Here is a 14,311-nt window from a genome sequence, read left to right as displayed (position 1 = left end):
TAATCAACAATTGTTATTAATTAGTATCAATTAATAATTAATTCATTACAAAAGCATACAATATTAATTTGTTAATAATTAATACCAATTAATATTGATTTTTTAATTAATATTGATTTTTTTCTTTTTCTTCAGAAATATACAATTTTTATTTTTTAATTAATATAAAAATATTAAATATGAATTTATTAATAATTAATACCAATTAATATTATTTTTTTATTAATATTATTTTTTTCTTTTTCTTCATAAATATACAATTTTTTTATTTTTTAATTAATATAAAAATATACAATATGAATTTATTAATAATTAATACCAATTAGGGGTTGTTTGGAATGACCTAAATAATTGCACTTTTTGTCTTTTTATGAAAAGATATGCAGAAAAGTAGAGAGGTGATGTGATGAAAAAAAGATAAAAAGATGGATTATTTGGAACTCCCCAAACTTGGCTTTAATATTGATTTTTTTCATTTTCTTCAAAAATATACAAATTTTTTTAATTAATATTAATATTAAAATTTAGTTATTGAGGAGAATATTTAAATAATTTTAGCCCTCCACATCAATTGCCCTCTTAAATCGAAAATTTAAACACTCTTAACTAACTTTTGAGATAAACTAAGAAATAACTTAATTGAAGCTGTAAACTGAGTAAATCAAAGTGCACCAAACACAACAGTTGTCCACCACGCCAAGGTGTGCCTACTGTTCCCCTGCGTCGCCTCTTAGGCTAAAAAAGAAGCTCTTCTCTTCTTCTTCTTCTTCTTGTTTGAAGCATCCACAATGGTCTGGTCTACAAAACTGGAGACAGAACCCAGTCAACAACAACCGTTTCTGGGGACCCTCCGGTCCCCAATCGCTGGCACTTTCAGGGTTTGATGAAGTAGATGATGGCCCAATGCAATTGAGTTCTTCTCTAGCAGAGATGGGTGCTTTGGTTCTCAACACTGCTGACCCTCTAACCAAATCGAAGCTCTCTCACATGGCTTACTCTCTCTGGCGCCAACAAAATTTGCCAATCGGGGTTTCTCAACCGCCCCATCGTCCTGTTGGCTCTCCTAAACCTCATCTGGTTCGATTTTCTATTTCTCAAAGCGATTGACAATTTTCTTTACTTGTCCAAGTTGCACATGTTTTCAAAGCTATATGGTTCCTATCACATCTAATTGCATTTTGGGTATTCAAACATTTTACTAGGGTATTTTGGGTCTAATCCCATGTAATTGTCACATTGCTTTGACGGGTTTTTGTTGTGTTGTGATCACAGTTACAGTTTTGCTTTCTGGGTTTTGTACTTCCTGAGTAAGCTTTATAGCAAGGCTTTGTCTACTTAATTCCTTTAGGCTGTAGGTTGAAAATTTTGATGATAGAGAATTGTGGGTATTGCTTATCCATTGATTGTTGATAGTTATTTACAGTGGGTTTTGGCTTTTTTTTATTTTTATTTTTATTTTTTGTTTCTCTCATTTCTGGCCTGTTCTTCATGAAATTCAGGTTTCGCCAAAGGAAATTCCAGCTCCCAAAGACTCGGGTTTGCCTCTAACGCTTATATGCTCCATAATCTTGCTCATGTGGAGCTGAATGCTATTGATTTGGCATGGGATACTGTTGTCCGATTTTCGCCACACTCTGAGCTTCTTGGAGAGGGCTTTTTTGCTGATTTTGCTCATGTCGCTGATGATGAGGGTCGCCGATGATGAGGGTCGCCGGTGTTCACAGAGATTGGCTGAGCTTGGTTTCAGGTGAGAGGAGCTTTTAGTTTGTGTATGTTGTTTTTTTTGCTAAATTGGCTAACAACCATTGCAACACGCTTATGTGTAGTTATGGAGACATGCCAGCTCATAATCTTCTTTGGAGGGAATGTGAGAAATCATCACACAATGTTGCTGCACGTTTGGCTGCAATTCCACTTGTTCAGGTATACTATAATCCAGAGCAGTCTTTTCAACTTCTGGCTTGATTTCTTATACTTTTAGAAAGCTCAAGTTTATTCCTTTCTTTTTTCATCCTTTTCAAGGTTTACTATCCAAAAGGAACTCTGTAATATAAAAAATGGTTAAGACTTATTTAGTCATGGAAGAATCCTTCATTAGTGCATATCTAGATGAAAGATAAATTTCAAAGTTATTATAGTTTTTAATCTCTTTATATTTTATCTAATTGGTTATTACTTATATAGCAATATATCATGCGTTTGTGAAATCTTAGGAAGCAAAAATGATAAAAGAAAAACTTTGGGTGAAATCTTAGAAATCTTTGTTCTTTTTATTTTTTATTCTTTTCAGAAAAAATGATAAAAGAAAAACTTTTTTTTTTTATTTATAGAAACATGTACAAAATCTGTCATTCATTAAGTGAGTTTCAATATGTTTGGGTGGAAACACTAGAATCTCAGTTTTCCACTCCTTGTTCGGTGTTAGTTTGCTGCAAATGAAATGTCGTGGCCATTTCTATAGAAATTAAATAAGATTTTGTCTCTTGCTATTTAATTTTAATATCTGTGTCTCTCTCTGTATTTGTTTTTTTTTTTTTTTTTTTTTTTCGTTTTGTGTCCTACAGAATTGTATCTACATTCTGTTTTATTGGATTTCCAGCAACCATGTTATTCTGCGATACTTACCTGAAATATATATGGATTCAAAGTTTATTTGGCTCTAAGATCCCTTCTTTTAGAGAACACTTGATGTAGCACAATAGGGGAAGTAGAAGAAAAGTAAAAAGAGATATAGAGAAGCCAATCCCAAATAATATATCAATTCTTCAATATTCAAGGCAAGTCTGAAAAAACATTACATAAAAGGCATATTTATAGGCAACTGTCAGATTTATATATGAAGAAGAGGAATGAAAGAAAAGAGAGAAAGAGAGAGAACGGTTGATTTTGTATTATCACTCTAATGATTAGAGTTCTCCCCTTACACATGTTTATAACAAAAAACTGAAAAAAACAAATTACATAACTACCCTTAGACACAAATAACTAACACTTAACACTACCCCTTAAGTTGGTGCAAATATAACTCTCATGTCCAACTTGCAACAAATTGGATGAAAAACCTTACTACCAAGACCTTTAGTAAACACATCAGCCAATTGATCTTTAGACTTCACGAAGGGCATACATGTCAAACTCTTATTCAATTTCTTCTTAATAAAATGTTTGTCAATCTCAATATTCTTGATCCTATCATGTTGAACAGGATTGTGAGCAATATTGATGGCAGTTGTGTTGTCACAGTATAGAGTCATAGGATCACCACAAACAATTCCCATGTCACCTAATAAGGATTGAAGCCACATGAGTTCACATGTACCATGCGCCATAGCTCGGTATTCTGCTTTTGCACTAGACTTGGATACCATAGTCAGCTTCTTACTACGCAGTAACCGGATGTATGGTAAATGCCTCCAACCTCAAGTGACTATAATTAGAAAATAAAATTCTTTTTTCCAGGGCTGATTTTAGACTAGACTTTTTGAAAATTTGTATTATAGGTTTTTAGACTTTTTGACTTCTAGCTCTAGACTTTTAGAAAATTAGGACAAGCCTAAGTTTAGACTGTTGGACTTGACTATGCTATTAAATTTTTGTTGTTGCATGTGTAAAGTTGTATTCTATGAATTGGCATTGAAGGCAACATAATGGATCATTGTAAATTCTCAAAACTCTCTTATCTCATTGTAGACACAAATTTTAAAACATGAGGTGTTTCAACACATTTCAAAATTTATGTTACAAATGTCCACTGTTTAGTTTTTGGACTAAACAGTGTTGATTATTTGAATAGCAGGTTCTTATTTCCGATCTGTATTTCAGATCGTTAATTACACATTTTATACAAATGAAACCTCCGATTAATGAAGAACAAAATAAACAACAAAAGACAATTTAAAAAAAAGAAATATTTTATTAAGATTGTTATGGGTTTTGAACCCTCGAATACAAAATACAGTTTGGGTTTGGAACCCTTTACTTATGCATCGCCATTAGCGTAGGCTCTTGAGTTCTCTAAGCTTCTCTTCTTCTTTCTTGTAACGATTTGTTTAGCTCTCAATTTCTTTCTCTCTCTCTCCTCTTTTCCACTTATGATTTTTCTGATCCTCTGGTCTTGTGTGATGGTCCTCATATTTATGGAGGGCCATCAGGTGATAGGAACGCTTCATCTTCATTTTGAATTTCAAATTGAATGATAACGCTATTTAAATTTTGAATAATAGCGCTATCTGATTAATCGTATATCTGATTAACCGAATTGATCTTTGGGGTTTCATCCTGTGTGATGTCTTTGCTGTAGGCTCTACAGGTGTCATTTTTTCGTAGGCTCCACGTGTCATTTGAGCATCTTGAATAACGTCGTTAAGATACGACGTTGTTTTATTTATATACCTCAACGGAGCAAATTAATCATTTTTGGAAGTGATTGCTTACAACAATCTTATTGTAGGCTCTATGTGTGTCATTGACTGTATTTGAAATTTAAACATAAATTTGGTTTAAAATTTATGTGCCAACAAATACCCCTCGTGACTTGCACAAGTGAATTTTTTTAACTGTGCGAGTCACGACAATTTGGCACTTTTATGTGGATGATCTTTAGGTCTTGGATGGGATTATTTCTGTGTTTTGGTCCCTGGCCTTTTTTATTTTTTTTTTTTGGGTTGACGGCTCTTTTTCATAGGCCCTTTTACTTTTGTTGCATGGGTTCTTCTTATGGACTTGACCTTTTATATTTTTTTTTATTTTTTGAAGGGTCATGAGTAAGATCCAAGATTTAATTGGGCATTTCCTTTTGTGGGCCTCCAATTTGCCGCCAATTTTTTTGCGGTAGAGATTTTTATTTTTATTTTTATTTTTAGCCTATCATGGATTTTTTAGACCATCATGAATCTTTCCTCTTTTAGGCCACCATTTTTTTATTGGTTTTTTTTTTTGGACCTCCAACTTGCCACCATTTTTATTTTTTATTTATTTATTTTTTTTATTATTATTTTTTTTTAGGCTATCATAGACCTTGGTGATTTCAGAACCACTGGAGTGTAGGTTTGTCTCCTAACAGTTGCTTCAGCATTCCTATAACAAAAGAATACGTCAGTAAGTTTCAAATATATATATATATTATTATTTTTTTTTTGTTCTTCAAAAGATGGGAGGAGAAATAAGTCCCACTGGGCGTGCCAGAATTTGTAGACACAAATTTTAAAACATGAGGTGTTTCAACACATTTCAAAATTTATGTTACAAATGTCCACTGTTTAGTTTTTGGACTAAACAGTGTTGATTATTTGAATAGCAGGTTCTTATTTCCGATCTGTATTTCAGATCGTTAATTACACATTTTATACAAATGAAACCTCCGATTAATGAAGAACAAAATAAACAACAAAAGACAATTTAAAAAAAAGAAATATTTTATTAAGATTGTTATGGGTTTTGAACCCTCGAATACAAAATACAGTTTGGGTTTGGAACCCTTTACCTATTCATCGCCATTAGCGTAGGCTCTTGAGTTCTCTAAGCTTCTCTTCTTCTTTCTTGTAACGATTTGTTTAGCTCTCAATTTCTTTCTCTCTCTCTCTCCTCTTTTCCACTTATGATTTTTCTGATCCTCTGGTCTTGTGTGATGGTCCTCATATTTATGGAGGGCCATCAGGTGATAGGAACGCTTCATCTTCATTTTGAATTTCAAATTGAATGATATTTGAATTTCAAATTGAATGATAACGCTATTTAAATTTTGAATAATAGCGCTATCTGATTAATCGTATATCTGATTAACCGAATTGATCTTTGGGGTTTCATCCTGTGTGATGTCTTTGCTGTAGGCTCTACAGGTGTCATTTTTTCGTAGGCTCCACGTGTCATTTGAGCATCTTGAATAACGTCGTTAAGATACGACGTTGTTTTATTTATATACCTCAACGGAGCAAATTAATCATTTTGGGAAGTGATTGCTTACAACAATCTTATTGTAGGCTCTATGTGTGTCATTGACTGTATTTGAAATTTAAACATAAATTTGGTTTAAAATTTATGTGCCAACAAATACCCCTCGTGACTTGCACAAGTGAATTTTTTTAACTGTGCGAGTCACGACAATTTGGCACTTTTATGTGGATGATCTTTAGGTCTTGGATGGGATTATTTCTGTGTTTTGGTCCCTGGCCTTTTTTATTTTTTTTTTTTGGGTTGACGGCTCTTTTTCATAGGCCCTTTTACTTTTGTTGCATGGGTTCTTCTTATGGACTTGACCTTTTATATTTTTTTTTATTTTTTGAAGGGTCATGAGTAAGATCCAAGATTTAATTGGGCATTTCCTTTTGTGGGCCTCCAATTTGCCGCCAATTTTTTTGCGGTAGAGATTTTTATTTTTATTTTTATTTTTAGCCTATCATGGATTTTTTAGACCATCATGAATCTTTCCTCTTTTAGGCCACCATTTTTTTATTGGTTTTTTTTTTTGGACCTCCAACTTGCCACCATTTTTATTTTTTATTTATTTATTTTTTTTATTATTATTTTTTTTTAGGCTATCATAGACCTTGGTGATTTCAGAACCACTGGAGTGTAGGTTTGTCTCCTAACAGTTGCTTCAGCATTCCTATAACAAAAGAATACGTCAGTAAGTTTCAAATATATATATATATTATTATTTTTTTTTTGTTCTTCAAAAGATGGGAGGAGAAATAAGTCCCACTGGGCGTGCCAGAATTTGTAGACACAAATTTTAAAACATGAGGTGTTTCAACACATTTCAAAATTTATGTTACAAATGTCCACTGTTTAGTTTTTGGACTAAACAGTGTTGATTATTTGAATAGCAGGTTCTTATTTCCGATCTGTATTTCAGATCGTTAATTACACATTTTATACAAATGAAACCTCCGATTAATGAAGAACAAAATAAACAACAAAAGACAATTTAAAAAAAAGAAATATTTTATTAAGATTGTTATGGGTTTTGAACCCTCGAATACAAAATACAGTTTGGGTTTGGAACCCTTTACCTATTCATCGCCATTAGCGTAGGCTCTTGAGTTCTCTAAGCTTCTCTTCTTCTTTCTTGTAACGATTTGTTTAGCTCTCAATTTCTTTCTCTCTCTCTCTCCTCTTTTCCACTTATGATTTTTCTGATCCTCTGGTCTTGTGTGATGGTCCTCATATTTATGGAGGGCCATCAGGTGATAGGAACGCTTCATCTTCATTTTGAATTTCAAATTGAATGATATTTGAATTTCAAATTGAATGATAACGCTATTTAAATTTTGAATAATAGCGCTATCTGATTAATCGTATATCTGATTAACCGAATTGATCTTTGGGGTTTCATCCTGTGTGATGTCTTTGCTGTAGGCTCTACAGGTGTCATTTTTTCGTAGGCTCCACGTGTCATTTGAGCATCTTGAATAACGTCGTTAAGATACGACGTTGTTTTATTTATATACCTCAACGGAGCAAATTAATCATTTTGGGAAGTGATTGCTTACAACAATCTTATTGTAGGCTCTATGTGTGTCATTGACTGTATTTGAAATTTAAACATAAATTTGGTTTAAAATTTATGTGCCAACACTCATATTATTACTTCCACAATTAGTTAGAAAACTACAGGAGCGTGACCAAATCAGGTAGTTGGTACCATCAAGTTTCACGGGATTGATTTGAAGAGAGGGACTATCATTAACGGTCATAACACGATGCAGCCCACTCTCTTCATGAACCTTCGGATCCTTATTCTCACCTTCAACCATTGAAAAGCAAAACCAAACACCAAAAAAACAACACAGCTGCCCAAGAAGCAGTAAAAACAAGAGAGGCAAATCCAAAAACCAACCTTAGGAACAATAGATTACCACTAGAGACAGAAAACAGTGCCGAAACACAGCCAGATAAGCTGAAACTGACAAAAATAAAGAGAAACCTCAACAAACCTTCAAAACAAGGACACCAGAGCTCTCCAAGGAGCCAGTCGGCCCACAGAGAATAGGGGAACAGAAGAAATCAGCCTGGAGAGTCACCAACCAGGGTTTCCAGAAAAATCACTCGTTTTTTCAAATAATAAAGAAAAAAATGGAAAATCAATCAAAGATTGACCAACAAATTAAAATAAAATTAAGGGCATGATTAGAAGCCTCAGGCGACCATGATGGAATTATTATTTTGAACTGGGACAGAAAAAAAATTGGAAAAAAAAAAAAAAGTAACAAAAAGAGCAAAATATCTTCAAGGAGGAAGATGTGGCTCTGATGCCATGTCAGATTTACATATGAAGAAGAAGAAGAATGAAAGAAAAGAGAGAAAGAGAACAGATGATTTTGTATTAACACTCTAATGATTAAGGTTCTCCCCTTACACATGTATTTATAACAAAAGACTGAAAGGCACAAATTACTTAACTACCCTTAGACACAAATAACTAACACTTAACAGCAACTTAGGAAATCGTAATCAAGTTAGCAAGATAAAAACTACAATTATTAAATCCTAATATAACAATAAAACACAATAAGTAATAAATATTAAATTAAACTAAAGTAAATTTCTATTTCTCAATTTAACTTCACCCAATGCCTTTTCCTTTCCAATCATTCCAAAATTGATGTAGCACCAATAAGACGAGCATATAGAGAAAAGAGGGTGACAGGCAACCAATTCCAAACAATATATCAGTGCTTCAATATTCAAGCCAAGTTTCATAAATCATTACATAAAAGGCCTATTTGTAAGCATCCTAAGAAACCATAATTACCAAAACTAAAAATTACAATAATTAAATCCTAATAAAAAAATCTAAAAAAAATACTAAAATAAATTTGTAATCCTCAATTTAAGTTCATACAATGCCTTTTTATTCCCCATCAACAATCCATTCGTATTCTATGCCTTGGTGAAAGTTGAAAGGTTGGTCACTGATTATCAACGAGATTAAGGGTTGCATATGTTGTACATATTTTTTATATTATTATAGCAGTTAATGGCTTGATGAATGATTGAATGGAGTTTATATGTGAAGTTCACCTACAAAAGACATAAATTGCTAGGTCTTATGGATATGTTTGCGTGAAGGTCAGTTTATGATTACAAGTACAGAATTGGAAAACCTGCTTAGGATGATGTATAATAGATTGAAAGGCCTTGATTATTGAAGTTTTGAAAAGGGCTACTGTAGAAAAGACACATTTGGAAGTGCACAAACTTGGTATTTTTCCATAATGCTAATTTTAACTTGCATGGGGGCTCAATAGGAAGTCTATGCGATACACACACAGATATATATATCATTCTTCATCATGCGTAAGTGCTATTGCGGATGATTATGTGTACACCAATGTATGTATAAAAATTTGATGTTGATATGATTTGAGATAATGGTGCATTGTCTTTGACTTTTTGAATAATGATGAACTACGAAGCACGTACACTTCTATGGAGGAAGTGTGTCGTGTCGGACTGATTCTCTGCGGACACTCCTAAATTGTTCAACACTTCTTCAACATGTCTTTATTATAAATGTATATTTATAATATTAGACACTTCAAAAATAATTCTTCAACTCATTCTTCAATGTATTTCATTGTTAATAGAAGAAGATCATATCCCATTGGCATTCACATATCCTTGATTTAGGTATACACTGTCTTCGCCAAATGGTTGTTTCAGTCTCTATCTTATCTTTGGTCGTGTGATTTAGTCACCTTAGTCCAGTGTATCAGAAAGCACATCTGTCTTTCCAAGAAATTAGAAGTTAGACTCAGCCTTGATATATGACCATGGTCAAAGAAACTAAAACTCTAATGAAATTACTAAAACTCTAATAAACTAAAAATTCAAGTATTCAGTTAGTGTTTAACCAATTCATATTAGTGTGGGCCAGTTTTTGTAATAGTGATGCAAGGGAGCGACAAGAAGTTGCATGACAATGAGTCATGTGCAATGGAATGCAAGGTTGTCACGAAGGAGTCATGTAATTTGATGTAAGAGATTATGACAAAGAGTCACGTGTAATAGGATGCAAGAGGTTGTCTCAAAGAGTCATGTGCAATGTGATGCAAGAATTTGCAACATCTATGTTTATAATTGCATGTTAGGGTGTGATCTATGAAGCACGAACAATTCGAAATAGGAGCTGTATTGGTGTCGGACAAGTGGATACGCTGGGGACACATACGGGACATGCCACTTGCTGTGTCCCGTTAATTTTATTATTATTTTTTTTGAATGGGACACGCCGAGGACACAGCAAGGGGAAACAGTAGGGTTCTTTTTAAAATTTTAATTTTAATTTTTTTTCTTTTGGGGTCAAAGTGTAAATTTAATCAAGTAAAAAACACAAATACAAAATAAACTCTAAATCCTTAAATTAGAACAACCAAAGAAAGAGAAGATCTAAATCCCGAAATCAAAAGAAAAAAAAAGAAAGACGAGAAGAATTTGAAAGGACTTCGAACCAGAATTCGATATCCATCTCCAGTCGAGCTCCATCTTCAGTCATTCACAGGTCCAGTCGACCTCCATCTCTATCTTGACCTGGTAAGTCTCTCTTCTCTTTCGTCTCTGTCTTGCCTCTCGTCTTTCCCTCTCTTCCGAAATTGTAACTCTCTCTCTCTCTCTCGCGCGCGCGCGTGGGTGCATACCTCTCGTTTCTCTCTCTCTCTCTCTTCCAAAATTCTTTTCTTTTTTCTCTCGCCTCTCACTTTTTTTTTTCTTTTTTTTTTTTTGAGAAGATTTTATTTTTACCCCTATATTTTGCCTCGATTATCAATTACACCTCCAAACTAATGAATATTTTCAATTTTACCCCATACTTTTAAATTCGTATCAATTTCACCCATGTCGTCTATTTCCATTAAGGAAGTGGACGGAACGGATGACGTGGCCCCCTATACTTTTAGATGGAGAGAAAATTAAGGCTTTCCTACCAAAACCCTAACCTTCCCTTCTCTTCCCCCTTTTTTTTTTGAACGATTCCCTTCTCTTCCCTTGAACCTACAAAAACCGGGACCAAAGAAGAAAAAAAAATAGTGTGAACGAAATCAGTGGGAGAGAAGAAATGAGGAATAATTGAAGCTCAAGAAATCAAGGGAGATGGAATGCAAGTGGTGTGGAGGAGATGTTTTTCAATGTTTGTGGAAGAAGGCTGATACACACATCACGGACCCATGCAAATCCTTGGAGGAGATTTATGAGTTGCCCTAATAATGGTTGCAATCACTTTACATGTGTAGGCCCACCATGTGCGATCGGGCAGTGCAAATCATTCCTAGTCTGTTGAAGAAGTTGAATATGATGGAAGCACAGTTGAAAAGAAGGACTGGAAGAGAGGAAATTATGGATTTGCTTGGTTCTGTTCTGGTTGGTTGTAGGAATGTGGTTTGTAATGTAAAGTTACTAATTGCAAGTTGTATGATAGTGTAAGAATGAATGGAGTCTATATCTTGTTTATGAATCATATGTAATGGGTGAACTATTGTTAATGAAAAATTTTGATTTCGAGATGAAAATTGTGTTTGGTGACCTATTATTTTTGTGTCTATTATTTTGTGTTTGGTGAATAAAACACAGAAAAAAATTTAGGAGGTGATGATGCAATTGTGACCCACACACAGGAAGCACACAGAAGTTGGGAAAGGATTGTGACTCACACAAAGCAATTGTGACTCGCACAATTTGAAATTCACACAGAGCAAAAAGCTGGAAGGAAAAAAAAAAAAAAAAAAAAACCCACAATTGTCACTCCAAATTCAAATTGGTCAAAACAATACAGTAAGGGCACCAAATTGACATTCTTGCTTTCACTTTGTGTCCATCCCTAAACTAAAAATTGAAAAAAAAAGACAAGCACCAAAACACACACACATAGCAGTCCATCACCAATCAAGACATAAATTGTCACAACAGCAGTAAAGGCACTAAATTATCATTCACATACATCAGTTCACACACTTGTCATTCATTTGGCATCACCAATGATACAATTATCATTCATTCATACTGTGCAAAACATAAACTAACAAAGGAGCAGCCAATACAAAAACCAAGCTTAACATGTACAAAAAGCCCCTACCATTGTAAATGTCATGGAATATGAAATTGTATTTGGTTATATTCCACAAACAAAAATAGTAAAAACCTTCACATCCATCACATTGTATTCCATGTTAAACAAAAACAAAAACTACATTTGTCATTTATTTGCCCCTACTCTATTTCAGCTGCATTCTTGCTTTCACCCAGCGGAGATTTGACAGCACTAGCATTGTACACCACTCTTCCTGTCATGACCCGAACCCGCCCCCGTGGGTTAAGGACATAACCGGCCAGTAATCATGAGATTACCTACGGCCTCAAACCAAAACAAATGTATTTTAACAGAGTTAATGGGGGCCAAACGGAAGCAGTTCAAAACTTTGTCCTTAGAGCTGTGCTTACATGGCACATCCAAACAACCAAACATATATACATTAATAACTCACAACAGAAATACAGTAGCATAAGTTCTGTACAGACAGGATCATCCAAAAACTAAGTCAACCCATGAAAACTATACACAGACGTATACAAAAACTTCGCCAACACGACAACATAAAACAAAATGGCAAAAGGCGAAGGCGAGTCTCATGCGTGAGACACGTGGGTTGACTCTCCAAAAACCCGGTTGCTCCGTGCAGACTTCACTGGGGTTGGGTCTGGACCTCTCTTGGCTCACCTACAAACACATGAATGAGCGTGAGCGAAAGCCAAGTGAATAATATCAAATAAAGTAAATACATTGGAACATTATACATCAGACGGCCTCGGGCCCAATTCATTCATGTCAAACTGGCCTTTGGCCTTTTCGAACGTTCATATCAGACTGGCCTTTTGGCCTTATCAAACTTTCGTATCAGACTGGCCTTTTGGTCCTTCCAAACTTGACATATCAAATTGGCGTTTAAGCCTTTCAAACTTGTCATATCAAATTGGCATTTAAGCCTTTCAGACTTTCATTTCAAACTGGCATTTAAGCCTTTCAGACTTGTCATATCAAACTGGCATTTAAGCCTTTCAGACTTTCATTTCAAACTGGCATTTAAGCCTTTCAGACTTGTCATATCAAACTGGCATTTAAGCCTTTCAGACTTTCATTTCAAACTTTGTCCACCATTCAGCATTAATGAACTTTACAAAACTTACGTAGAAGTAAGCAATTGGACAATAACATATTTCAGATATTGCTCACAGTGATTGGCTTGTGGATTTGCCCTGGAGCTTGACCCTACACATCACATAACACATATGGGTCACAATTAATTTAATCCGTTCTTTAATCACATTTTCCTCTTTAGGCTTCATTCTTATATCTTTAATTCAATTACAATGCTCAATGCATGCCTAAGAGTACTTAGAAGTGAAAAAGAACAGAAAACAGAACACAGAATGCATAAACAAAATTTCAGAAAACAGGGTCCCCGCTCGAGCGTGGACTTCCCCGCTCGAGCGTACCCTTGAGGCCTGCAAAAGTACTGGGAGCATCAAAATTACGCTCGAGCTTGAAGTCTAGAGCTCGAGCGGAAGGCCTCTCTTCGTTTACTCCCTGCTCGAGCGTGAAATTACCCCGCTCGAGCGGACTCCATGTCTGCAAAAAGTGCTGGATGCATCATTTTTACGCTCGAGCGTATACCCGGAACAAGCGCAAAAACTCTCCCCTGTCTCACGGTATTCCCGGTGGTAGCGGATCTCAAAGTGTTTCTTGGCTTTGGGATCGATGCAGTGGAACTAGTAGCCTTCTTTCCTCCATTTTGATTACAATCTTGGGCCATGTGCTCTTGTTTACCACACTTGAAGCAGGCCCCTGACACACGGTAACAAACTCCACGATGCCTTTTGCTGCAAATGTTGCACATGGGAGATGTGTCTTGGGAAGAATTCGAGGTATTTGAGGAGCCCGTGTTTTGCTTTTTCAGAAACTTCTTTCTTTGAAAAGAAGCCTTGTCTTTTGTTACCTTTCCATTCTGTTGTTGGCTTGGCTTGTCTAGCTATGTTGGCCTCTGATATGATGGCCCTGTCTAGCACTCCAATGTAGGTTTCTAGCTTTAAGACATTCACTCTTTCAAGGATGTCACTTCGAAGCCCACCTTCAAAATGCCTCGCCTTCTTATAGTCTGTATCAATCACGTGCGGTGCAAACCTGGCCAATTCAGTGAATTTGGCCTCATACTCGGCTACAGTCATACTGTCTTGCTTAAGTTTCATGAACTCTTCTACCTTCCTATCCCGAACACATTGCGGAAAGTATTTATCGTAGAAAATTTCCAAAAATTTTGCCCAA

The 14,311-nt window shown here is 35.0% G+C and overlaps 1 pseudogene across 1 annotated transcript in view; it reads left to right on the top strand.

Annotated features, from left to right (window-relative positions):
- The first annotated feature begins 660 nt into the window (after nucleotides 1-660).
- Nucleotides 661-14,311, top strand: part of LOC114303179 (uncharacterized) — a 30,854-nt pseudogene continuing 17,203 nt past the window's right edge. Inside the window, exons 1-3 of the transcript XR_014336764.1 lie at nucleotides 661-1,077; nucleotides 1,500-1,747; nucleotides 1,827-1,923. The product of XR_014336764.1 is annotated as an uncharacterized LOC114303179 (transcript). The remainder of the gene's footprint in view (nucleotides 1,078-1,499; nucleotides 1,748-1,826; nucleotides 1,924-14,311) is intronic.

Source organism: Camellia sinensis, chromosome 7, assembly GCF_055761805.1.
Source record: "Camellia sinensis isolate YWXY chromosome 7, ASM5576180v1, whole genome shotgun sequence".
Classification (NCBI taxonomy): Eukaryota; Viridiplantae; Streptophyta; class Magnoliopsida; order Ericales; family Theaceae; genus Camellia; species Camellia sinensis.
The sequence above is the reverse complement of the archived record's forward strand: the minus strand, read 5'-3'. Positions and strand labels throughout refer to the sequence as shown.